This window comes from Schistocerca piceifrons, chromosome 7 (genome assembly GCF_021461385.2).
Source record: "Schistocerca piceifrons isolate TAMUIC-IGC-003096 chromosome 7, iqSchPice1.1, whole genome shotgun sequence".
Taxonomy (NCBI): Eukaryota; Metazoa; Arthropoda; class Insecta; order Orthoptera; family Acrididae; genus Schistocerca; species Schistocerca piceifrons.
In genome coordinates, this window is record NC_060144.1 from 111,528,783 (window position 1) to 111,549,721 (window position 20,939).

The 20,939-nt window shown below is 44.4% G+C and overlaps 1 protein-coding gene across 1 annotated transcript in view; it reads left to right on the forward strand.

Annotated features, from left to right (window-relative positions):
- LOC124805152 (semaphorin-2A-like) overlaps nucleotides 1–20,939 on the forward strand; it is a 715,094-nt gene that overhangs the window by 426,750 nt on the left and 267,405 nt on the right. The window lies entirely within an intron of this gene.

Genomic DNA, 20,939 nt, shown 5'->3' on the forward strand with positions numbered 1-20,939 from the left:
TGCCGCCACTGCTAACGGCCGCATGCGTGCGTACAAACACACACACACACACACACACACAACTTGTTTCACAAGCCGGCCAAATGAATACTGAGCAGCTGAAACTTGTGTCTCCGCCACAACGCTGGCTCATACCAACTGACACAATGTCTGTTACTAGGCTCCTGTCGAGCGCTCCAGTTTCTATAATACAGGGTGATCCAAAAAGAATACCACAACTTTAGGGATTTAAAACTCTGCAACGACAAAAGGCAGAGCTAAGCACTATCTGTCGGCGAATTAAGGGAGCTATAAAGTTTCATTTAGTTGTACATTTGTTCGCTTGTTGACTAGGCGTCAGCGTCAGTTGATGCTAAGATGGCGACCGCTCAACAGAAAGCTTTTTGTGTTATTGAGTACGGCAGAAGTGAATCGACGACAGTTGTTCAGCGTGCATTTCGAACGAAGTATGGTGTTAAACCTCCTGATAGGTGGTGTATTAAACGTTGGTATAAACAGTTTACAGAGAATGGGTGTTTGTGCAAAGGGAAAAGTTCTGGACGGCCGAGAACGAGTGATGAAAATGTAGCACGCATCCAGCAAGCATTTGTTCGCAGCCCAGGAAAATCGACTCGCAGAGCTAGCAGAGAGCTGCAAATTCCACAATCAACTGTATGGAGAGTCCTACGAAAAAGGTTAGTTATGAAACCTTATCGTCTGAAATTGGTTCAAGCACTGTCTGCAGCTGATAAGATTAAAAGAATCGATTTCTAAGATTTTATCCTTGCTCAAATGGAAACAGATGAATCTTTCGTTTCAAAGATTGTGTTTAGTGATGAAGCAACTTTCCACACTAACGGGAAAGTCAACCGTCACAATGTCTGTACATGGGGCACTGAGAATCCGCGGGAAACAACTCAGTATGAACGTGACTCGCCTAAGGTGAACGTTTTCTGTGCCATTTCAGCCAATAAAGTTTTTGGTCCCTTTTTCTTCGAAGGTGCTACTGTAACTGGACTACAGTATCTGGAGATGTTAGAGAATTGGCTGTTCCCTCAGCTCGAACAAGAAGCACAACAATTCATATTTCAGCAGGATGGAGCGCCACCACATTGGCACTTATCTGTCCGTAACTACCTGAACGTCAACTACCCGAAGCGATGGATCGGCCGCCAGGCAGCCCGTGACAGAGCACTTCATCACTGGCCTCCAAGAAGCCCTGATCTTACCCCCTGCGATTTTTTCTTATGGGGGTATGTTAAGGATATGGTGTTTCGGCCAACTCTCCCAGCCACCATTGATGATTTGAAACGAGAAATAACAGCAGCTATCCAAACTGTTACGCCTGATTTGCTACAGAGAGTGTGGAACGAGTTGGAGTATCGGGTTGATATTGCTCGAGTGTCTGGAGGGGGCCATATTGAACATCTCTGAATTTGTTTTTGAGTGAAAAAAAACTTTTTAAATACTCTTTGTAATGATGTATAACAGAAGGTTATATTATGTTTCTTTCATTAAATACACATTTTTAAAGTTGTGGTATTCTTTTTGAATCACCCTGTACATCTGTTTGACAGCTTTCCCACGAAGCTGTCATATAACTAGTATCTTTTTTATTTTCTCTTCCTTACCTTAGGCGTACACAAGACTAAGAAACTCCTACATATTTTTTCGCGTTATCTCATGATGTAATATTCGCCAAATACTCTTGGTGTCAATATACACTGTGACTAAAGCAGTAGGACAGTGATATCGATATATGTACAGCTGGCAGTAGTATTGCGTACAAAAGGGCAGTGCATTGGCGGAGCTGTCGTTTGTTCTCAGGGGACACCCGTCAAAAGATTTCTGACGTTAGCATTAACTATATGAAGATGGTATCTGTTCCTTCGGACATGTCCGAAACAACAGATACCATCTTCATATAAGGACAATGGTTGCCCAACGTACATTATCACCACTTGCTCTTTCGAAAGCTGTTCTGATGACATGCCAGGTGACCAAGCTCATAAAAAAAAAGCAAAACTGAACACGGATGTTGACCCAAGCTCAGAAACATTCGTGCTTCGAAAAGATCGACAATGGAAGAAGCAAAGATTTGTCTAATGAGTACGCATTGGTTTGCTTAAGTCGGAGATATGTCCTTTCTTTTATTACTGGGCAGATATTACAGTGACGAGACGTTGTAAACATATGGCCACCCATTAAAGCAGCGAAAAACCGAATGCAGTTTCATAAAAAATGAGCATCAAATAGCCGAGAAACCCGCATGTAGAGGTGGAAATTACGAAGGTATGCTGAAATGCAATGCCTCCGAATTTTTTATTCTGTTCTCAGTATCGGCTGAGGCCCTACAAGTCATGCATATTTCCCGGTCGACTTTTCCGCTTCGCTGTCGCAAGTTTAAACCCTCTGCCACTAGAGGGCTCTGAATTGTAGCATGTAGCACGACGGTGTGTAACATAACTTTGCCAGTGCGTGGGGAGCGGCGTGCTGTAATCAAGTTTCTGAAAGCACGAATTCAAAGAATTCGTCCTCACATGGAGAATCCCCCCCCCCCCCCCTTCAGCATGACAATGTCGGGTCACAGGAACGCTGCGACATCTTCAACAGTCCCACACCTTGCATTCACTGTCATAATCTTCCTCCATACAGTGCCGCCTTGACCCCATCCAATTTTTAACTATTTCCAAAACTTAAAGAATGTATTCGAGGATTAAATTTTTGGTAGTGATAAAGCGGTGCGAGCAGAGGTGAGATTGTGGCTCCCTAAACAAAGTCAATCATTCTAAAGTGACAGTATCAACAAATTGGTATCTCGTTGGGGGAAATATGTTCGTCGACAGGGTGTTGAGAAGTAAATATGTGGACATGAAGAATAAAGGTATAGAATGCTAATAAAGTTTGTTTTATTTAAAAATCCTTAACGCTTTTCAACATTAAAAATTAGGAGGCATTAACTTTCAATACGCCCTCATACAATTTTTCTAAATAAAACTGAGCAAGATTATTTACTGATTACAGCATAGATTCCACTCCACGGCGATGAATAGTTAAACTTAACCTTCCTTTATTCCTACCTTACTTTTCAATCTTCTGCCTTGTTTACCCACGTCTCGTTACCACACCTGCACTAGCTGTCAACAAGAGAAATTCTGTCCTGTGATCCCTTGAAATTGGCATGTCGTGACTGAAAGACGTTATGTTTGAGAATGTCAAACTGAATTAATTATCTCACTTGTATGCACAATTTTCTGTGGAAATGAATTCTTTTGCTTAACCTTTTGATAAGATTGGCTGTTAGGCAGTTAGAAATTGTGAAATTATTTGGGACATAAAAAGGGAGCGAAAGGATATTACAACCTGTACAGAAACTAGACTGTAGTTTAACAGGGGCTATTTGAGAGAGAAGTGAGGCAGAGTTTCAGCTCATCCCCACTATTACTCAATCTTTACATGCAACAAGCTTTAGAGGAAGTCAGAAAATAAATAGGAAATAAAATTCAAGGAGAAGAAATAAAAACAAATAAAAGTTTGTGGAGTTGTAATTCTGTTGGAGACAGCAGAACAGAAAGAATGGTTGAACTCAATAAACAGATCTTGGATTAGAGGTTAGAAATTGTATATTACTAAAAGTAAGAACAATAGAGGATAATCAAATTAAGTCAGCTGATGCCGGGGCAATTGATTATGACATGAGATTCTAAAGGCAGTTGGTAGTTTTTGCAATTTGGGCAAATAAAATAATTGACGACGACAGAGGTAAAGTTGAAACGTAGACAGGCAAAAGCAAGGTAATGTTTTCTGAACAAGAGAAGTATGTTGACACGAAACATAAATTTAATATTAGGAATTATTTTCTTTTAGTATTTATGACATTTAAATGACAGGAAAACCAAATGTAGTTAAAACAAATCTTCAAAAATGTGAAAATTCCGTATTGAATATAGAAATTTACCAACTCCAGCTGAGCAAGTCTTGTCGAAAAACATGACTAACAGAAGAGCTAGGTTGGTAGGACACTTCCTGAGTCATCAGAAAATAGTCAGTTTGGTAGTGGGGGAAAGTGTGTAGAGGGGTGGGGGGAATTTGTACGGGGAGACCTGTAAGCAAGTTCCAGCGTATGTAAGTTGAAGTAAATGTACAGTAATGAAGAGTCTTGAAGGAGATACACTAGCGTTGAAACATGCATCATATCATTCTTCGGGCTGAAGGGTACAACAAGAACAACAAAAAGTGTGAGCGATCGCCATTGGTTGAAGAAAATTTTCACATTTTTATATACAGATATCTGGTATTTGTTGAAACTGGATGTCATATTATGAAACTCTGTCACTAATCGTGCGGCCCCTCGCGCCGGGGGTTCGAGTCCTCCCTCGGGCATGGGTGTGAGTGTTGTTCTTAGCGTTAAGTTAGTTTAAGTAGTGTGTAAGTCTAGGGACCGATGACCTCAGCAGTTTGCTCCCTTAGGAATTCACACACATTTGAACATTTTGAAACTCCTCAACGAAATACATATTACGTTACCAGTAACTGCGGCATTTGGCGTTCCGTCTGCAGCAGCCGAATTAAAAAGAAAAAAGAAAATAAAAGATTGCCTACTTTGACGAAGTTTGTAGAGGAAGTATCTACACCCTCGTTGCTCTATGCTATTTTTTCAAAATAAATAGAGGAGAGAATATGTGCGTGGAAAACACGAGTTCCACCTGCCCGTCAAATTTGTGTCAAATGCGTTTCTAAGGTTCTCTGGTTGAAAAGTAGCGTTAGTCAAAAGCCAAACGTTCTTCGTAAAGGATTTGAATTCTTAGTATCAAAAATCTTTTATTTAACTCATCTGAATACGTCCTAATCTAGGATCGAGTTTTCTAGTGGCTAATCAGCAATATCGTACACGTTACGAGGTAAATATCGCAGCATTTCCTAAATTTTGGACAAAGTATACGATGTGAGCTCATCCTATACATGCAATTCAAGTTTGTGATGTATTTCATGATAATTTGTATCATTAGCTCTTGCCTTGTTGCGTCAACTACTGTACTCTGCCATAGTACACGATTCACTTTATGCAGAGGGCTGAAAATTTGCCGAATTCAAATAGAGGAAATAGAGTCATTAGTTGGTTCTTTTTCTGCTTGCGAGGAAGCTGTAGCGATTGAATGATCTGTCCAGCGATAACACAATTACGTACTAAGAGCGTCGTTCAGAGGTTGGTATTGTTTATATCACCCCGGGGGAGAATAGAGCCGCCAGTATTGCTCACGTGAACATAAAAATGCCGAGGACATACGAATAGCGCCGTAAAATCCAGTGTCAAGCCTGTTTTTTTAGTGTTAGCCGTGTTTATCGCGTCGTTTCGCACGTGCTGTCAGCAACCTTTCATCACCGTACAGGAAGAGAATACGAACGAGATGTTACACACAAAAGACGCCTCTTTTCGTGTATATACCTTCTGCTTACAGGTATTAAACTTAAGATACTTTTTTTGTTACAAGCGCGTAATCACGTTACTGGACGTAGCTGAATATTTATCGTTGTAAGTGGGCAGTCGCTTGCGAAATTGGCGGTACTGATACACTGGTGAAAATAATTACTGTGAGTAAGATTGTTGTTGCTGTTCTCTCTGAGGACTAGTTTAATTCATCTCTCCACATACTCTATGTTGGGCAAGCCTCTTCTTATCTGCGCAACCGCTGCAAGCAACATCTACTCTGGTTTCCAAAACTAAAGCAACAAAACGCTGTTTCCCCGACCTGTCTCTAGTTCACAATACAACCATACAAACTCTCAACCAGACGTCCGTAAGATCGTGTTCTGCATGGAAGATGGCATTCCGGTCAACGGACAACAATTCTCGGTGATACAATGACACGAATTAGTGTTTTCCGGGCAGCTCCACATCGACAATCGCTGTATGCACGTCACAGACGGTGCAATGTGGCACACAGCAGATACCCACCCGACTCTCTGCGGTGGCGGGCCACAGAAAGAAAGGAAACAAGACAGTCGCAGATTAGTGAGGCCCGATTGCTTAATGTGAATCGTTCTGTTGTTTCTCTGACGTGGCGACAGTTTATAGAGACCGAAACTGTATCCAGGGCAGTGCCGACCACGTGTGACTTCAGAAGAGAGGACCGTTACTTGGCTGTAGGGGCACGATATTACCGCCTTTAGTGCAGCACGGCAACCGGCACGTGAGCTCGCAGTATCCACTGGTAGTGTTATATCGAGGCAGAAGGGTTGAGCAGAGTGGCCTTTACTGTTGGAGACTTGCTGTATTTCTACCTCTGCCGCGTCTTCAGAGTAGGGAACGTCTAGAGTTCAGTCATCAAGATGCCACCTGGACAGTCCAAAAATTGATCAATGTGGTTTTCACAGACGAGCCCCGATTTAGTCTGGAGAGTGATTCTCGATGGATTTCCTGAACAAGCTCCAGTGGCGGACACTTCAAGAAAGGCGTTACGCAATACGGAGAGGTTTATTATCGAAATTACGAGAGAGCACATTCCGGGAAGAGATGGGCAACATATTACTACCGCCCACATATATCTCGCGTAATGATCACAACGAAAAGATCCGAGAAATTAGAGCAAATACGGAGACTTACAAGCAGTCGTTCTTCCCACGCACAATTCGTGAATGGAACAGGGAAGGGGGGGTCAGATAGTGGTACAATAAGTACCCTCCGCCACACACCGTAAGGTGGCTCGCGGAGTATAGATGTAGATGTAGATGTAGATTTGCTTTGAAGGGAATGTGGGACGCGATATCGGGACCGAAACATTGAGGAAAGAGACCGATATCGAGGAGCAACCCTAGTGGTGTGGGCAGGGATTATGTTTACCACTCGAACCCCTATTCATGAAGTTGTACGGGTGAATCGGCAAAGTTTTAACTGCTGCCAGGTATCATGACGAGATCTTGGGACCTCATTCGGTGTTGTTGCGAGGTGCTGTGGGCCCAGATTCGTACTGATGGGCAATAATGCTCGACCACATAGAACACGGGTGGTTGACGTTTTCTTGAAAACGGAAGATACTGCACACATGACGGGCCTGCTCGCTCTCCCGATTTGAATCCCGTAGAACATGCCTGGGACGCACTATGGAGATGGCTTGCATCACATCAGCATCCACTATCCACTGTCTAAGACTGTGAGCAGCTCTGCAGGAAGACTGGGCGTTATTGCCTCAACATGAGACTGATCGTTCACAGCATGCCCCGTCGTTGTCAAGCCTGTATTTCTGCCAGAGGTGGTCACACCCCGTACTGAGCACATTAACCAGTTGTTGGAATGTGTTTGCAAATTCGTTAAGTTGGAAAAAACGAAGAACATTTTTATCCACCTTTATGCATGTTGCTGTCGTTTACGTTCGGCATCCTTTACATTGTTTCTGCTTTACTACTACCTGTTTATATTGTCTTGTGGCAAAATAAAGGCAAAATGTCCGTTTGTTGCTTTAATTTTGGACACCGGTGTATTTGAATTTGAACATTCTCACTGTAGTCATGCCTTCGTCTCCCTCTACAATTTTCCCCCAAACATACACATATTTCCCTTCCTTATCAAAGTGACGACCCTTGATGCCTCACGATGCATCCTGTCAAACGCATCCTTCTTTTAGTCAAGTTGTGTCATAATTTTTTTTCCCTCCAATTTCATTCAGTATTTCTTTATTAGTTATGCAATCTATCGGCCTACTCTTCAGCGTTTTTCTATATCATCTCATTTCAGAAACATCTATTCTTTTGTTTTCTGAGCTGTTCATTGTCCACGTTACACTACATTCCAGACAAACACCTGCAGAAGGCATTAAGAAGTAAATGATCTACAGAAAAGGCTTCCTAACACACTTACAACAGGTGTAAAAACAGGTCCCTACCTCAGATACGTTTCTCGCCAGTCTGCATTATGTATGCTCTCTACTTTAGCCATCATCAGTTAGTTAGCTGATCAGAACTCATCTACTACCCTTAGTGTCTGCTTTCCTTATCTATTTCCCTGAGCGTTGACCGACTTAATCAACTACGCTGCGTTATCCTTGGTTTTATTTTTATTGACATTCATTTTATAATCTGTTAGCGAGACACTATCCATTCTGTTCAACTGATTTTCCAAGTCATTTTCCAATATTGAGAGAATCACAAGTGGACAACCTTAAAGTTCTTCTTTCTTCCTCTGAACTTCGTTTTCCTTATTGATTGCTTAACGTACAGGTTGAGTATGTGCTTGCGTATGGTTTCCTTCGTGTGGCTGAGAAATTTTAGTGGTGCAAATATTGTCCTCTTACGTCTTGACTAAAGAGAGGAGAATAAACTAATCGAAGGAAAGTTTCTATCAAGCACATCACTTCTGTCTTTTTCTTCGATATTAAATATCTTTCTGAAAACGGTTTGACCCCAGGAAATCAATACCCACACCCACATGGGAGACTATCAGAAAATGCCTTCTTTGGATTGTTGTTTCACGTTGGCTTGATTATCGATTATGTCCTGTAAATTTCTGCACTTCATCGTTCAATGGTAGGTTTGTATTGATAGCATCAAGTCTTGTCACACGCAGTGATTTTTTTTGCGGAGAAGAACTGTCCGCGCTTTGCGTTTCAGTCAAATCACTGCAGGCGTCTACGCGTAATTGTTTGTGTACTTGAGTCAAGGTGTGTGGCACGAACATCGCACATACTTTTCCGTTCTTTAAAACATCTTAAATAGGTCTTGAACGACGATTTATGGATGGTTGACCTGCTCCATAGTTTTATACTTGAAAGTTGTTTTATTTTTAGTTGTAAGGTTTTGCTTTAGTCCTGGAGCAAGGGCAAGGTGATTGTGAATGGCGCCTCTCTACGTGTTTTCTAGGTCTGGGACACCTAATCACTCCCCCTCGCAAAGATCGCTCTTTTATCCCTTTGTTTTTCCAGTTTTCAGATTTCGCCCACCCCTGTATGTCGTCTGCTGTGTTTGTTTTTAGCCTCCTCGTTTTATAGTTGACGCATCTCACCGGTTCCGTCCGCTTTTAGGGGACCCTCTATTTTACGCAAGTAACTTTTGAACTGCGCAACCGATGACCTTGGCGTTTAGTCCCATAATCCCCCTCAATCAATCAATCAAAAGTCGCGAACAATTGGTTTAGAGATGTTGCTCCATTGCGATTTGTGATGTAACAACGTTGACGCACAACGGCCGCACGTCCACTACGTAACGCTGCCTGCTCATAACTGACTGGCTGAATGCACAGTTGTTAGTTCACGCTACTGCCACAGCTACTGCGCTCATGTCGCTTACACGCCAGGAGTAAAGTCTGCCTCGGAGCTTTTCGGACGAACGGTGTAAGTACTGGAGGTAAAAGTAAACCTGCATCCTAACTGTCGTTGAGTAGAGCGCGCCATGGCTGAAATCGTAAAAGAACGGCGCACCACGACCGCTGTGTACTTTTCACTCTGTCAACATAGCTCAAAGGGTCGCTTCGAGCTTAGACCGTGCGCGCGTTTGCCTTTACGTGGAGATGGGTTCCCAGCGCTACATTTTGCTCTTCGTATCGTGTGACACAAAACATTGAAGATCTGACCCACAGTGCTGCCCACTTGTTGACAACACCAGCGGATGACATTTCCCTACAAACTATGGCTCGGAGGCACCTCGTGGACAAGGATTTGTATCCCTTGTGCCGAGTCACACTACTGCTGTGTTGTCAACAGGTAGAGCAGTAAAAAAAAAGTTCAAATGTGTGTGAAATCTTATGGGACTTAACTGCTAAGGTCATCAGTCCGTAAGCTTACACACTAATTAACCTAAATTATCTTAATGACAAACACACACACCCATGCCCGAGGGAGGACTCGAACCTCCGCCGGGACCAGCCGCACAGTCCATGACTGCAGCGCCCTAGACCGTTCGGCTAATCACGCGCGGCGGAGAGCAGCAACAGCCGAATCGATCGATCAGGAGAGTCACCTGGGTCCATCACGGACATTTAAGCACTGTTACAGCTAAGTGGTGATGAGACTGCGAAGTGAAACGTGAAGAAACAGTCACAGCTAAATCAAATCCACGCTGGTCTCCTATACCGATGGTCGAGCATTGTGTTGGGTGGTTGTAAACAATCACATGAAATCAGCGGATGGAATCACTCTTGAGTTCAGAGTGCTGCCAGTAGCCAACTAGCACAAAAACTTTACGTATCGAGTTAAAAAAATGGGGTACCAAGGTCGATCAGCCCCTCATGAGCTACATATTTCCCTATTTAAGGAAAACTTGAGGTTATGTAAACGTCTCCGCTGTACACTGGAAATCCGACGGAAGGCAGTAGGTTTAAAGAAAGCCGGGGGAAGTTGAATGTCATGTATACTGCCAACAGTAGAGTATGCAGCAGGTGCTGTTACAGTACGCAGTCGTGGTTGGGGTGTGGTTACCTTATTGCGCATAGCAAAACCCTAAATGCAGAACGATACGAACACATTGTGCACCAATTGCAGCAGAGGAACAGTTTGCATCAGTGTGACAATATACCCTGTCATAAAGTAGTATTTGTAAGGCAACGGACTGAGCAAAATAATGCATTTCATGCAAGTGTGGCGTGTCTTACTTTGGGCAGACTATCAGAACACTAGAAGAGAGATGCAGGGAACACCACTTACACACCCGACTACAATGGCCAAGTAAAGCAACTGCATCGAATGTAATCAAGGAACGAAGTACGATGACACCAGCATGCCGAGTTCCTAGCGCAGCATAATTAAGGAGTCTATCGAAATAAAGATGTCAGAAAACCTAATAAATAGGGATGAATGTTTCATTTTAAATAACGCTTGGGGTCTGGCAGTCAATTTATTAAAATCTCGCCGACCATTAGATCCATCAGAGATGGAAAACTCTGAGGGAATCTGCGTTTCATGGAGTGTCAGTGCGTGCTCCGTGAAACAAAAGAGTATCAAAGGGCGCAGTGGACTGAGACCAACAATGACTCACAGTCTAGTAAGTTGGTGCCCAGGCAAAGAGTACACATAACAGCAAAACCTGCAACACCTGAAAAAGACGGCTGGGACGGTCGTCAAAATATTGTGCAGAACATGAGAAAACGAATCCCCTGGATACCCGGAACCTCACTGTTACATTCCCGAACTGGACTGGCCTGCCAGAATGTCGACTTGAACCCAGTGGAACACCTTTGGAATGAGTTAGAACGTTCGCTCCAGACGCCCTAACTTCCAATACCACTGCCATCTCTGGTTTCGGCTCTCGAGGAGTAATGGGTTGTCATTCCTCCACAGAGATCCAGACAAGTCAATGAAAGTGTGACCAACACGGTTCAGTCCGCCTTGGACACACTCCATACTGATGTCCAGAAGTCGGTGTTCGGACACTTTTGATCACATAGTGTACCTTCTTTCTGGAGGCAGGAATCAATCGAATGGGATTTCTCCTGGCATTAATCCGATGAGAAGAGTTGGGTTCAGTAGTGACGAGCTTTTGAGAGACAATTTTTTGAAATGTCAACCCTTTTTTTCACACTGTGTCAAAGCAAAATAAGAAAAAGCTCCGCCGTTCTCGCTTCAGATGGGCCAGTCGGGACACCACACTCCCGGCTGTTGGCAGCTAAGCAGACCTTGGAGCCGTCACTCCCGATTCAGGTAGCTCCTCAGTTGGTATCACGATGCTAAATGTAAACCATTACAGTCCTTCCACCAAATGAAAAATCCCTGGCAGTACCCAGAATGGAACTCAGCTGTGAAGGTGGATCTGCCATGAAGCCAAAATCGATGGACTGAGTCACAGTGGAATGTGAGTCGTTAAAATGAGAACAGTACACGTGTTGTTTGGCTGAAATTGGTCACTTGGGTTGTGGTGACAGACTGATATGGATCACAGCCCAAGGTCGAGGTTAGGTTGAACGGTGATATTTGGTTGTAAGTTGGCAAAAGCAACGAATGTGAATGTCAAATAAAGACTGTGGTAACTTTAGTATTGGACCGTGATTCGAATTCCCCGTGTAGCCCGAATAGGGGGAACACGTGAGAGATACTCGGGCTACCGGCTATGGCTACGGCTTGCGCCCGAACGAGGCACAGTAGCCGCGACAACCATGTCAGGTGACGCCCCCCACAGACGATTTTTTGCTGCCAAATAACGCAGTCCGGCTAGTCACTGGAGTCTTTTAGCTACGCGCCATTGAATTGTAGAGTTTTGACCTCGCCGTATGTACGTTTTAGGTTTAGATTGGTATCCGCATTGTTGGACACTCTAAGACGACATTGCTACACTCCGGACGTGTTTTGGTTATTCGTTCACTTCGTGATATCCTCCTCGTGATTTATCTTTAGAAGCACTCGTTTCGTTCCGCTACGTTACCACCAGTTCTAGTTACCATGAACCGTGTTCGTCGTACGCAGAGTGGTATAGAAAAGTAACGACGAGAACTTCCTCACTGTGCAATTATTCCACCCACGCATGGAGCCCGAGTTTCTAAACTTGTAGCGGCAACAAAAGCTGCAGCAACAGCAATAAAAACAGTGGGAATTCTACCAACAACAGCAGACACAGCTGTTACAGCTTCTGCAAAGCCAATAACTATCGATGACTACGGTTTATTCACCTCCCCTTCCGCCATTCACTTCTTTCGGCGAGGTAAACGAAAGATGAGAGGTCTGTTTAAGTCGTTTCGTTCTTCACCTCACGCCAAGTCAGATAACTGACCCTGATCGTATGAAGTGGTGCAAAAATTATGTCGACACTCGGACATTACTTGTTTGACTTTTCCTGGTGTTTGGTGTCTGTTGACTGACTATTGCGGTCACCAACGTCACATCGTCACAGGCTGGCCCAAGCTGCTCGTCGGACTGCGTCGGTCAGGCGAACCCCCACAGACGCCTTGGAATCTACCACGGGACCGTTTAGCGGGAATTCTTGCATCTCTCTCTCTCTCTCTCTCTCTCTCTCTCACTCTGTCTGTCTCTCACCTTCCTCGGCGACGGCGAAATCGGCACAATCCGGGCCGTTTTCGGTCCTACGAGCCGATTGAAGGGGCTGAGGGTTTAGTATCCGACCCTGAATTTGATTCCCTACCTAGCCCGTATATCAATTGGCAGAACACGTCAGAGATACTCGGGTGACGTGGCGGGGCCTTGCTCTGACGAGTGTTTACCGCTAGGTACCACAGCCAGGCTATTGCTAGCCACTCCTTTGCTAGTCGCTGAAGCCTGTACTTACTCGCAGTTGAATAGTAGTTTTGAGCTTTACTGACGTTTGTGATTCGGATCACTCCCTGGGTTGTTGTGTACGCTTAAGACGGTTTTGCAACACTCTGGTCTTGTTTTGTTATGTATTCCCTTCGTAATTTCCACTGTGATTTACTGCCGGAACCGCCTGTTTCGTACCGACGGTATCTACGTTACCTTCATTACTAGTTAACATAACCGTTTTTTACCTACATCGGGTAGTATAGAAGAATAACAGACTGACCTGTAGCATAGCGTAATTTTTGCGTTCGGGTCATATTAAAGCAGTCCAAGTCAGCCGAACGCTTACTATACGGCAGACATTGTAGTTGCCCGTCAGTGCAGGTACATTTTACTACATACGTTTTCTTGCGCTCCGCCTTAAACAAAAAGCTTGAGAGTTCCAACGCAAACTCATGAAAGCGGACATGCAGAAGTACTCCGAGGAGAGATCTATACCTATAGATCTCCGCTGCAGAGTGAAAATCTCATTCTTGAACTCCATTGTTTCCGCATATGTACCGGGTGGTTATAATTAAACTTTCCCTATTTAATACGCTATAAACCAGAAACTAGTTATCGAACAAGTACCAAAATTGGTAGAATTAACGTCAAAGACATGGGGAAGAGAAATAGTGCAAAATCACTTCAGTTGAAGCGCTTTTAATGTGCTGCTACCATTACAGACCGTTACCATTATTCCTACATAACAGGCTCAGTACGGCGCCCGTCAGTGTTCAGAAGAGTCTGAAAGCGCAGAATTGAATTCTGCGCAGCAGAACGAAGCATGTTTGTAGGTACGCTGTCTACCTCTCTTAATATGCTGCGCTTCAGATCAGCGTATACGTGAATGCTCCCCTGGTAAATCATGTTCTTCAGGTAGCCCCAAAACCAGAAATCACAGGGAGTGAGGTCAGGTAATCGTGCCGGCCAAGCATTTGGAAACGATCGGGGGATACCATAATTTGATTGTTTCCAAATGCGTTTCGGAGAAGCAAGTGCACATCAAGAGTGATGTGCGGTGTGGTCCCATCTTGCATGAAAACTGTTGAGTTCAGTGCGTCTCTCTCCTGTAAGAAGAGTATGACATGCTGGCGAAGCATATCGCCGTAACGCTGGTCAGACACACTGCACCTTTTTGGTCTCTGAGCGCCAACCTGTTCAAAAAAGAATGGGGCAATGATGAAGGTAGCCGTGAAGCCACACGATTGGTCACACGTTCACAGTACAGATGAACTTCATTCACAGTGACTGGAGGTGAAGATCCCCACGATCGTCAAATTTGCGTGTTCACATCACCCGTCAGAGGAAAATGAGCTTCACCTTTCCATAGGATGGTCAAGGGCCAGCCCTCATCAATTTCAATCCATGCGAGAAAGTGAAGAGCGAAGCCAACATGTCGCGCAAGATTCTGTACGATATGGATCTTGTACGGACACCATTTGATAATACACTCCCGGCCACCGTAAATGCAACACCCTGAAGGAAGTATCCGAATCAAGTGAAATTTACACCATGGGTTTGCAGCAATGAAATATGCAACTGATTAGAATTTCAGCGCAGACGCACATCACGCGCGCCTGTGGCGCCACCTCATAGCGCCATTTAAGGCTTGGCGATTTCGACGAGTGTACGTTCGGCACGTGTGTTTACCTTGTGGTTGTTTCACAAGACGATCAGTTATACCTCGTAGACAACAGCGAACATCTTTTGATCAAGTATCCGAGTTCGACAGAGGAAGGATAGTGGCTTACCGAGATTGTGGATTATCATACAGAGAAATCGCTAGTCGTGTTGGACGAAACCAAACAACTGTAATGCGGATATGTGACCGTTGGATGCAGGAGGGTACGACGGATCGACGTGGTCTATCGCATTCACCTCGGTGCACCACTGCACGTGCTGATAGGCAGATTGTGCGCATGGCAGTGACGGATCGCTCAGTGACATCCCGAACCATAGCACAGCACATTGCGTCTGTAACGCATCATCCAGTGTCTGCGCGTACCATTCGACGCCGTTTACAGCAGAGTGGTCTGTCCGCAAGACGTCCATTGCTTCGTCTACCATTGACGCAGAACCACAGACGTCTCCGTCGCCAATGGTGTGATGACTGACGGATGTGGACGGCCGAATGGAATGACGTTGTCTTTACTGACGAGGCACGCTTCTGTCTGCAGCACCACGATGGTCGGATTCTAGTGTGGAGACACCGTGGAGAGAGGATGCTGGACAGATGCATTATGCACCGCCACACTGGTCTTGCACCGGGTATTATGGTATGGGGCGGTATTGGATATTACTCTCGCACGCCTCTAGTACGCATTGCCGGTACTTTAAATAGCCGGCGCTACATATCCGAGGTGCTGGTGCCAGTTGTCCTTCCTTACCTTCAGGGCTCGGCCACAGACATATTTCAACAGGATAATGCGCGACCACACGTGGCACGTATTGTCCAAAGGTTCTTCGACTATAACCAGATTGAATTGCTTCCCTGGCCGGCTCGCTCTCCGGATCTTTCGCCGATAGAAAACATGTGGTCCATGGTTGCTCAACGAGTGACCCAGATTACATCCCCAGCTGCGACAACCAGATGATCTTTGGCAACGTGTGGAAGCTGCTTGGGCTGCTGTACCCCAGGAACACATCCAACGTCTCTTTGACTCAATGCCGAGACGTGTGGCAGCGGTGATCTCCAACAATGGCGGCTACTCTGGCTACTGATTCTGGCAGGAACCACATGTCACAGACGTCTGTAAACGTAATCATTTGATACTTGGTCAACATGTTATCTACAAAATAAATCTTGTTGTGCTACCTCTTGTCTTTCTTGGTGTTGCATTTACGGTGGCCAGCAGTGTAGTTCGAAGCACCACGGTGGACCACGGGATGTTCAACTGTCGTGACACAGCAAGTGCACTGCCTGACGATCAAGAATTGCGCGCAGCTTTGTCTTCCATAGCAACAGCGATTTCATGAACCACATGTGTAGCAACCGGTAGTCGGATTCTTCCCGGAGCGACGCCCAGTTCTCCAGTGGATTCAGACTTCCTCATCATGCTCCTCACAGCAGTTGGAGAAAGAGGAGCCTTTCATAATCCTTTCAGCCGGAGATATTCTCGAAGTGCAGCTGAAGTATTACTGTTGCCTTGGTAATAGAGCTTCGCCAATAATGCCCTGCTCTTTTGCCCAGGCTCATGACGACACGTCAACAAGTGCACCGCGACAGGTCAGGAGTGTGAGACTACGAATCACGATGACTGATCACAGCACATGGTACCCATAGCTGGAATTGGACGGTGGCGCTGTGACGCCTGGAAATCCTGCACCCCATACTCTTCACATTAATGCTACCAAGTTCAGTACTCGTACGGTAATTAGTATCCGTGTGATAAAGTATTAAATATGGGAAATTTAATAATAATCACCCGGTAGTTTCAGATACAGTCGTTTAAAGCAGCGTTTTCTGTGAACATTGGAAATGAATAAAGCGACTTACGTTTCGTGAATTCCATATTCGATAACTTATGCAACGGCTCCCTCCCTACCTTGCAATACTTGAACGTGTTCACTGTTTTAGTTTTCCATTCTGATCAATGGTAATGAGAAGAAAAATCTTATAATAATCCTGTTATCTCAGTCCCATTTTTGGCGTAAATGCTAAGTTTTTTTAAAGGGTAAAGTATTACCAAAACATGCACCACTGCATTATTAATGAGCGGAACTTTTTTATGTAACATTCAGCACAACTGAATTTTCCTCTTTTCGCCGGTTCTTCGTGCTGAGAGATAACCAGAAGGTAGGATGAAACAACTTCCGTAAAAATATACTTACAGCACACAAATACTTCGATTTTCGTCAAAGAATGCCGCACGTTGCGACCGCTACGCTATAGCGCGAAGCTTCTCGACATAAAGATTTCAATTTCCTTCAGAGATTTCATCTTTAAGCGAACGCGTAATTACATTTTTACGGCACATCTGCCTTTTTTACCCTCGCTGCGCTGCATCCAGGCGATATAAATTATGATTGGTAATAAAGGGGGGAAGCGAAGTCGTTTCGTTAACGAAGCAGGCGGTAGAGAGCGTGAGGGGTTGCGACCTGATCAGAGGACAGGCTCCATCACCAGCGAGCTCTGTCTGCTATCTGAGCGGTGGCAGTACCTGGGATGGCAATTCTCTCTTAACGGCACTGCCTGGCGAGGTCTATTACACAGAAATTTTAAGTTTCTGGTGCCGCTGTCAGCGCCCATGTATACTGCAAAAGGCTAACACGGTCCACCGTTTCTGTTGCAGGTTGCCTATTGGACGGCTTCCAGGCGCAACTAATATAGAAGGCTGTTGACAGAAGTTAAACATTCAAAATGCTACCATAATCTACTCATTAAGAGGTGTATTGCTACGCCAAAAGCATAACAGTGATGTATTAAAAGTTAGAAACTGCTCGTATGGCTTGAGGTAATGTAACTCACGGCGCGCATGTTACCGAGACTACATTCATCCGGTATTTAAGAACGAGACCTGCTTGCTCGATATACAGATTGAATAAGACGGGGATAGACTACGACCCTGTCTCACTCCCTTCGCCGGCCGTGGTGGCCGAGCGGTTCTAGGCGCTGCAGTCCGGAACTGCGAGGTTTAAGTAGTTCTGAGTTCTAGGGGACTGAAGACCACAGCTGTTAAGTCCCATAGTGCTCAGAGCCATTTGAACCATTTTTTTTCACTCCCTTCCCAACCATTACTTCCCTTTCACGGCTCTCGACTCATAATTGTCATCTGGTTTGAAAGAGAGTATTCCAGTCAACATTGTCAAAAGCTTTCTCTAAGTCTATAAAAGCTAGAAAATTAGGTTTTCCTTTCCTTAATCTATGTTCTGAGAAAAGTCGTATGGTCAGTGTTATGTACGTGTTTCAACATTTCTGCGGAATCCAAACTGATCTTCCCGAGGTCCGCTTCTACCAGTTTTTCCATTCGTCTGTACAGAATTCGCGTCAGTATAATGCAGCCGTGACTTATTAAACTAATAGATCGGTAATTTTCACATCTGTCAACACCTGCTTCCTTTGGGATTGGAATTATTATATTCTTCTTGAAATCTGAGGGTATTTCGCCTGTCTCATACATCTTGCTCACTAGATGGAAGAGTTTTGTCATGGTTGGCTCTCCCAAGGCTATCAGTAGTTCTAATGGAATGTTGTCTACTCCCGAGGCCTTGTTTTGACTTAGATCTTTCAGTGCTCTGTCAAATTCTTCACGCAGTATCGTATCTCCCATTTCATCTTCAACTACGACCTGTTCAATTTCCATAGTACTACCCTCAAGTACATCGCCCTTATAGAGACCCTCTATATACGCCTTCCACCTTTCTGCTTTCCCTTCTTTACTTGGATCCGGTTTTCCACATGATCTCTTGATATTCATACAGGTGGTTCTCTTTTTTCCAAAGGTCTCCTTAATTTTCCTGTAGGCTGCATCTATTTTACCCCTAGTGATATATGCCTCTACATCCTTACATTTGTCCTCTAGCCATCCCTTCTTAGCCATTTTGCACTTTCTTTTGATCTCATTTTTGAGACGTTTGTATTCCTTTCTGCGTCCTTTATTTACTGCATATTTAAATTTTCTCCTTTCATCAATTAAATTCGATAACTCTTATGTTATCCAAGAATTTCTGCTAGCCCTCGTCTTTTTACCTACTTGATCCGCTGCTGCCTTCACTATTTCATCTCTCAAAGCTACCCAATCTTCTCCTACTGTATTTCTTTCCTCCGTTCTTGTCGATCGTTCCCTAATGCTCTCTCTGAAATTCTCTAGAACCTCTGGTTCTTTCAGTTTATCCATGTCCCATCTCCTTAAAATGCCACCTTTTAGCAGTTTCTTCAGTTTTAATCTACAGTTCATAACCAATAAATTGTGTTCAGAGTCCACATCTGCCCCTGGATGTGTCTTATAATTTAAAACCTTGTTCCTGAAACTGTGTCTAATCATTATATAAGCTATCTGAAATCTTCCAGTGTCTCCAGGCCTCTTCCACGTATACAGCCTTCTTCCGTGATTCTTAAACCAAGTGTTAGCTATGATTAAGTTATGCCCTGTGCAGAATTCTACCAGGCGGCTTCCTCTTTCATTCCTTACCCTCATTCCATAGTCACCTACTTTTCCTTCACTTCCTTCTCCTACTATCAAATTCTAGTCCGCCAATTTTCATCTCCCTTCACTATTTAAATAACTTCTGTTATCACATCATCGTTTTCTTCAATCTGATCATCATGTGCGGAGCTAATTGCTATATAAACTTGTACTACTGTGGCAGGCGTGGACTTCGTATCTATCTTGGTCACAATAATGCGTTCACTAGACTGTTTGTAGTAGCTTACCCGCATTCCTATTTTCCTATTCATTATTAAACCTACTCCTGCATTACCCTTATTTGGTTTTGTATTTATAACCCTGTATTCACCTGATCAGAAGTCTTGGTTCAAATGGTTCAAATGGCTCTGAGCACGGTGGGAATCAACTTCTGAGGTGATAAGTCCCCTAGAACTTAGAACTACTTAAACCTAACTAACCTAAGGACATCACACACATCCATGCCCGAGGCAGGATTCGAACCTGCGACCGTAGCGGTCGCGTGGTTCCAGACTGTAGCGCCTGGAACCGCTCGGCCACCCCGGCCGGCAAGAAGTCTTGTTCCTCCTGCCACCGAACTTCACCAATTCCCACTATATCTAACTTTAACCTATCCAATTCCCTTTTTAAATTTTCTAACCTACCTGCCCGATTAAGGGATCTGACGTTCCACGCTCCGATCCGTAGAACGCCAGTTTTCGTTCTCCTGGTAACGATGTCCTCCTGAGTAGTCCCCGCCGGGAGATCCGAATGGGGAACTATTTTATTTCCGGAATATTTTAAGCCAGACGACGCCATCATCGTTTAACCGTACAGTAAAGCTGCATGGCCTCGAGAAAAATTACGGCTGTAGTTTCCCCTTGCTTTCAGCCGTTCGCAGTACCAGCACAAGGCCGTTTTGGTTAATGTTACAAGGTCAGATCAGTCAATCATCCAGACTGTTGCCCCTGCAACTACTAAAAAGGCTACTGCCCCTATTCAGGAACCACACGTTTGTCTGGCCTCTCAACAGATACGTTGTGGTTGCACCTACTGTACGGCTATCTGTATCGCTGAGGCACACAAGCCTCCCCACCGACAGCAAGGTCCATGGCTCATGGCTTCAGCTAGATAAGGCATCGTTGTTGTTGTTGTGGTCTTCAGTCCTGAGACTGGTTTGATGCAGCTCTCCATGCTACTCTATCCTGTGCAAGCTTTTTCATCTCCCAGTACCTACTGCAACCTACATCCTTCTGAATCTGCTTAGTGTATTCATCTCTTGGTCTCCCTCTACGATTTTTACCCTCCACGCTGCCCTCCAATACTAAATTGGTGATCCCTTGATGCCTCAGAACATGTCCTACCAACCGATCCCTTCTTCTGGTAAAGTTGTGCCACAAACTTCTCTTCTCCCCAATCCTATTCAATACTTCCTCATTAGTTATGTGATCTACCCATCTAATCTTCAGCATTCTTCTGTAGCACCACATTTCGAAAGCTTCTATTCTCTTCTTGTCCAAACTATTTATCGTCCATGTTTCACTTCCATACATGGCTACACTCCATACGAATACTTTCAGAAATGACTTCCTGACACTTAAATCTATACTGGATGTTAACAAATTTCTCTTCTTCAGAAACGCTT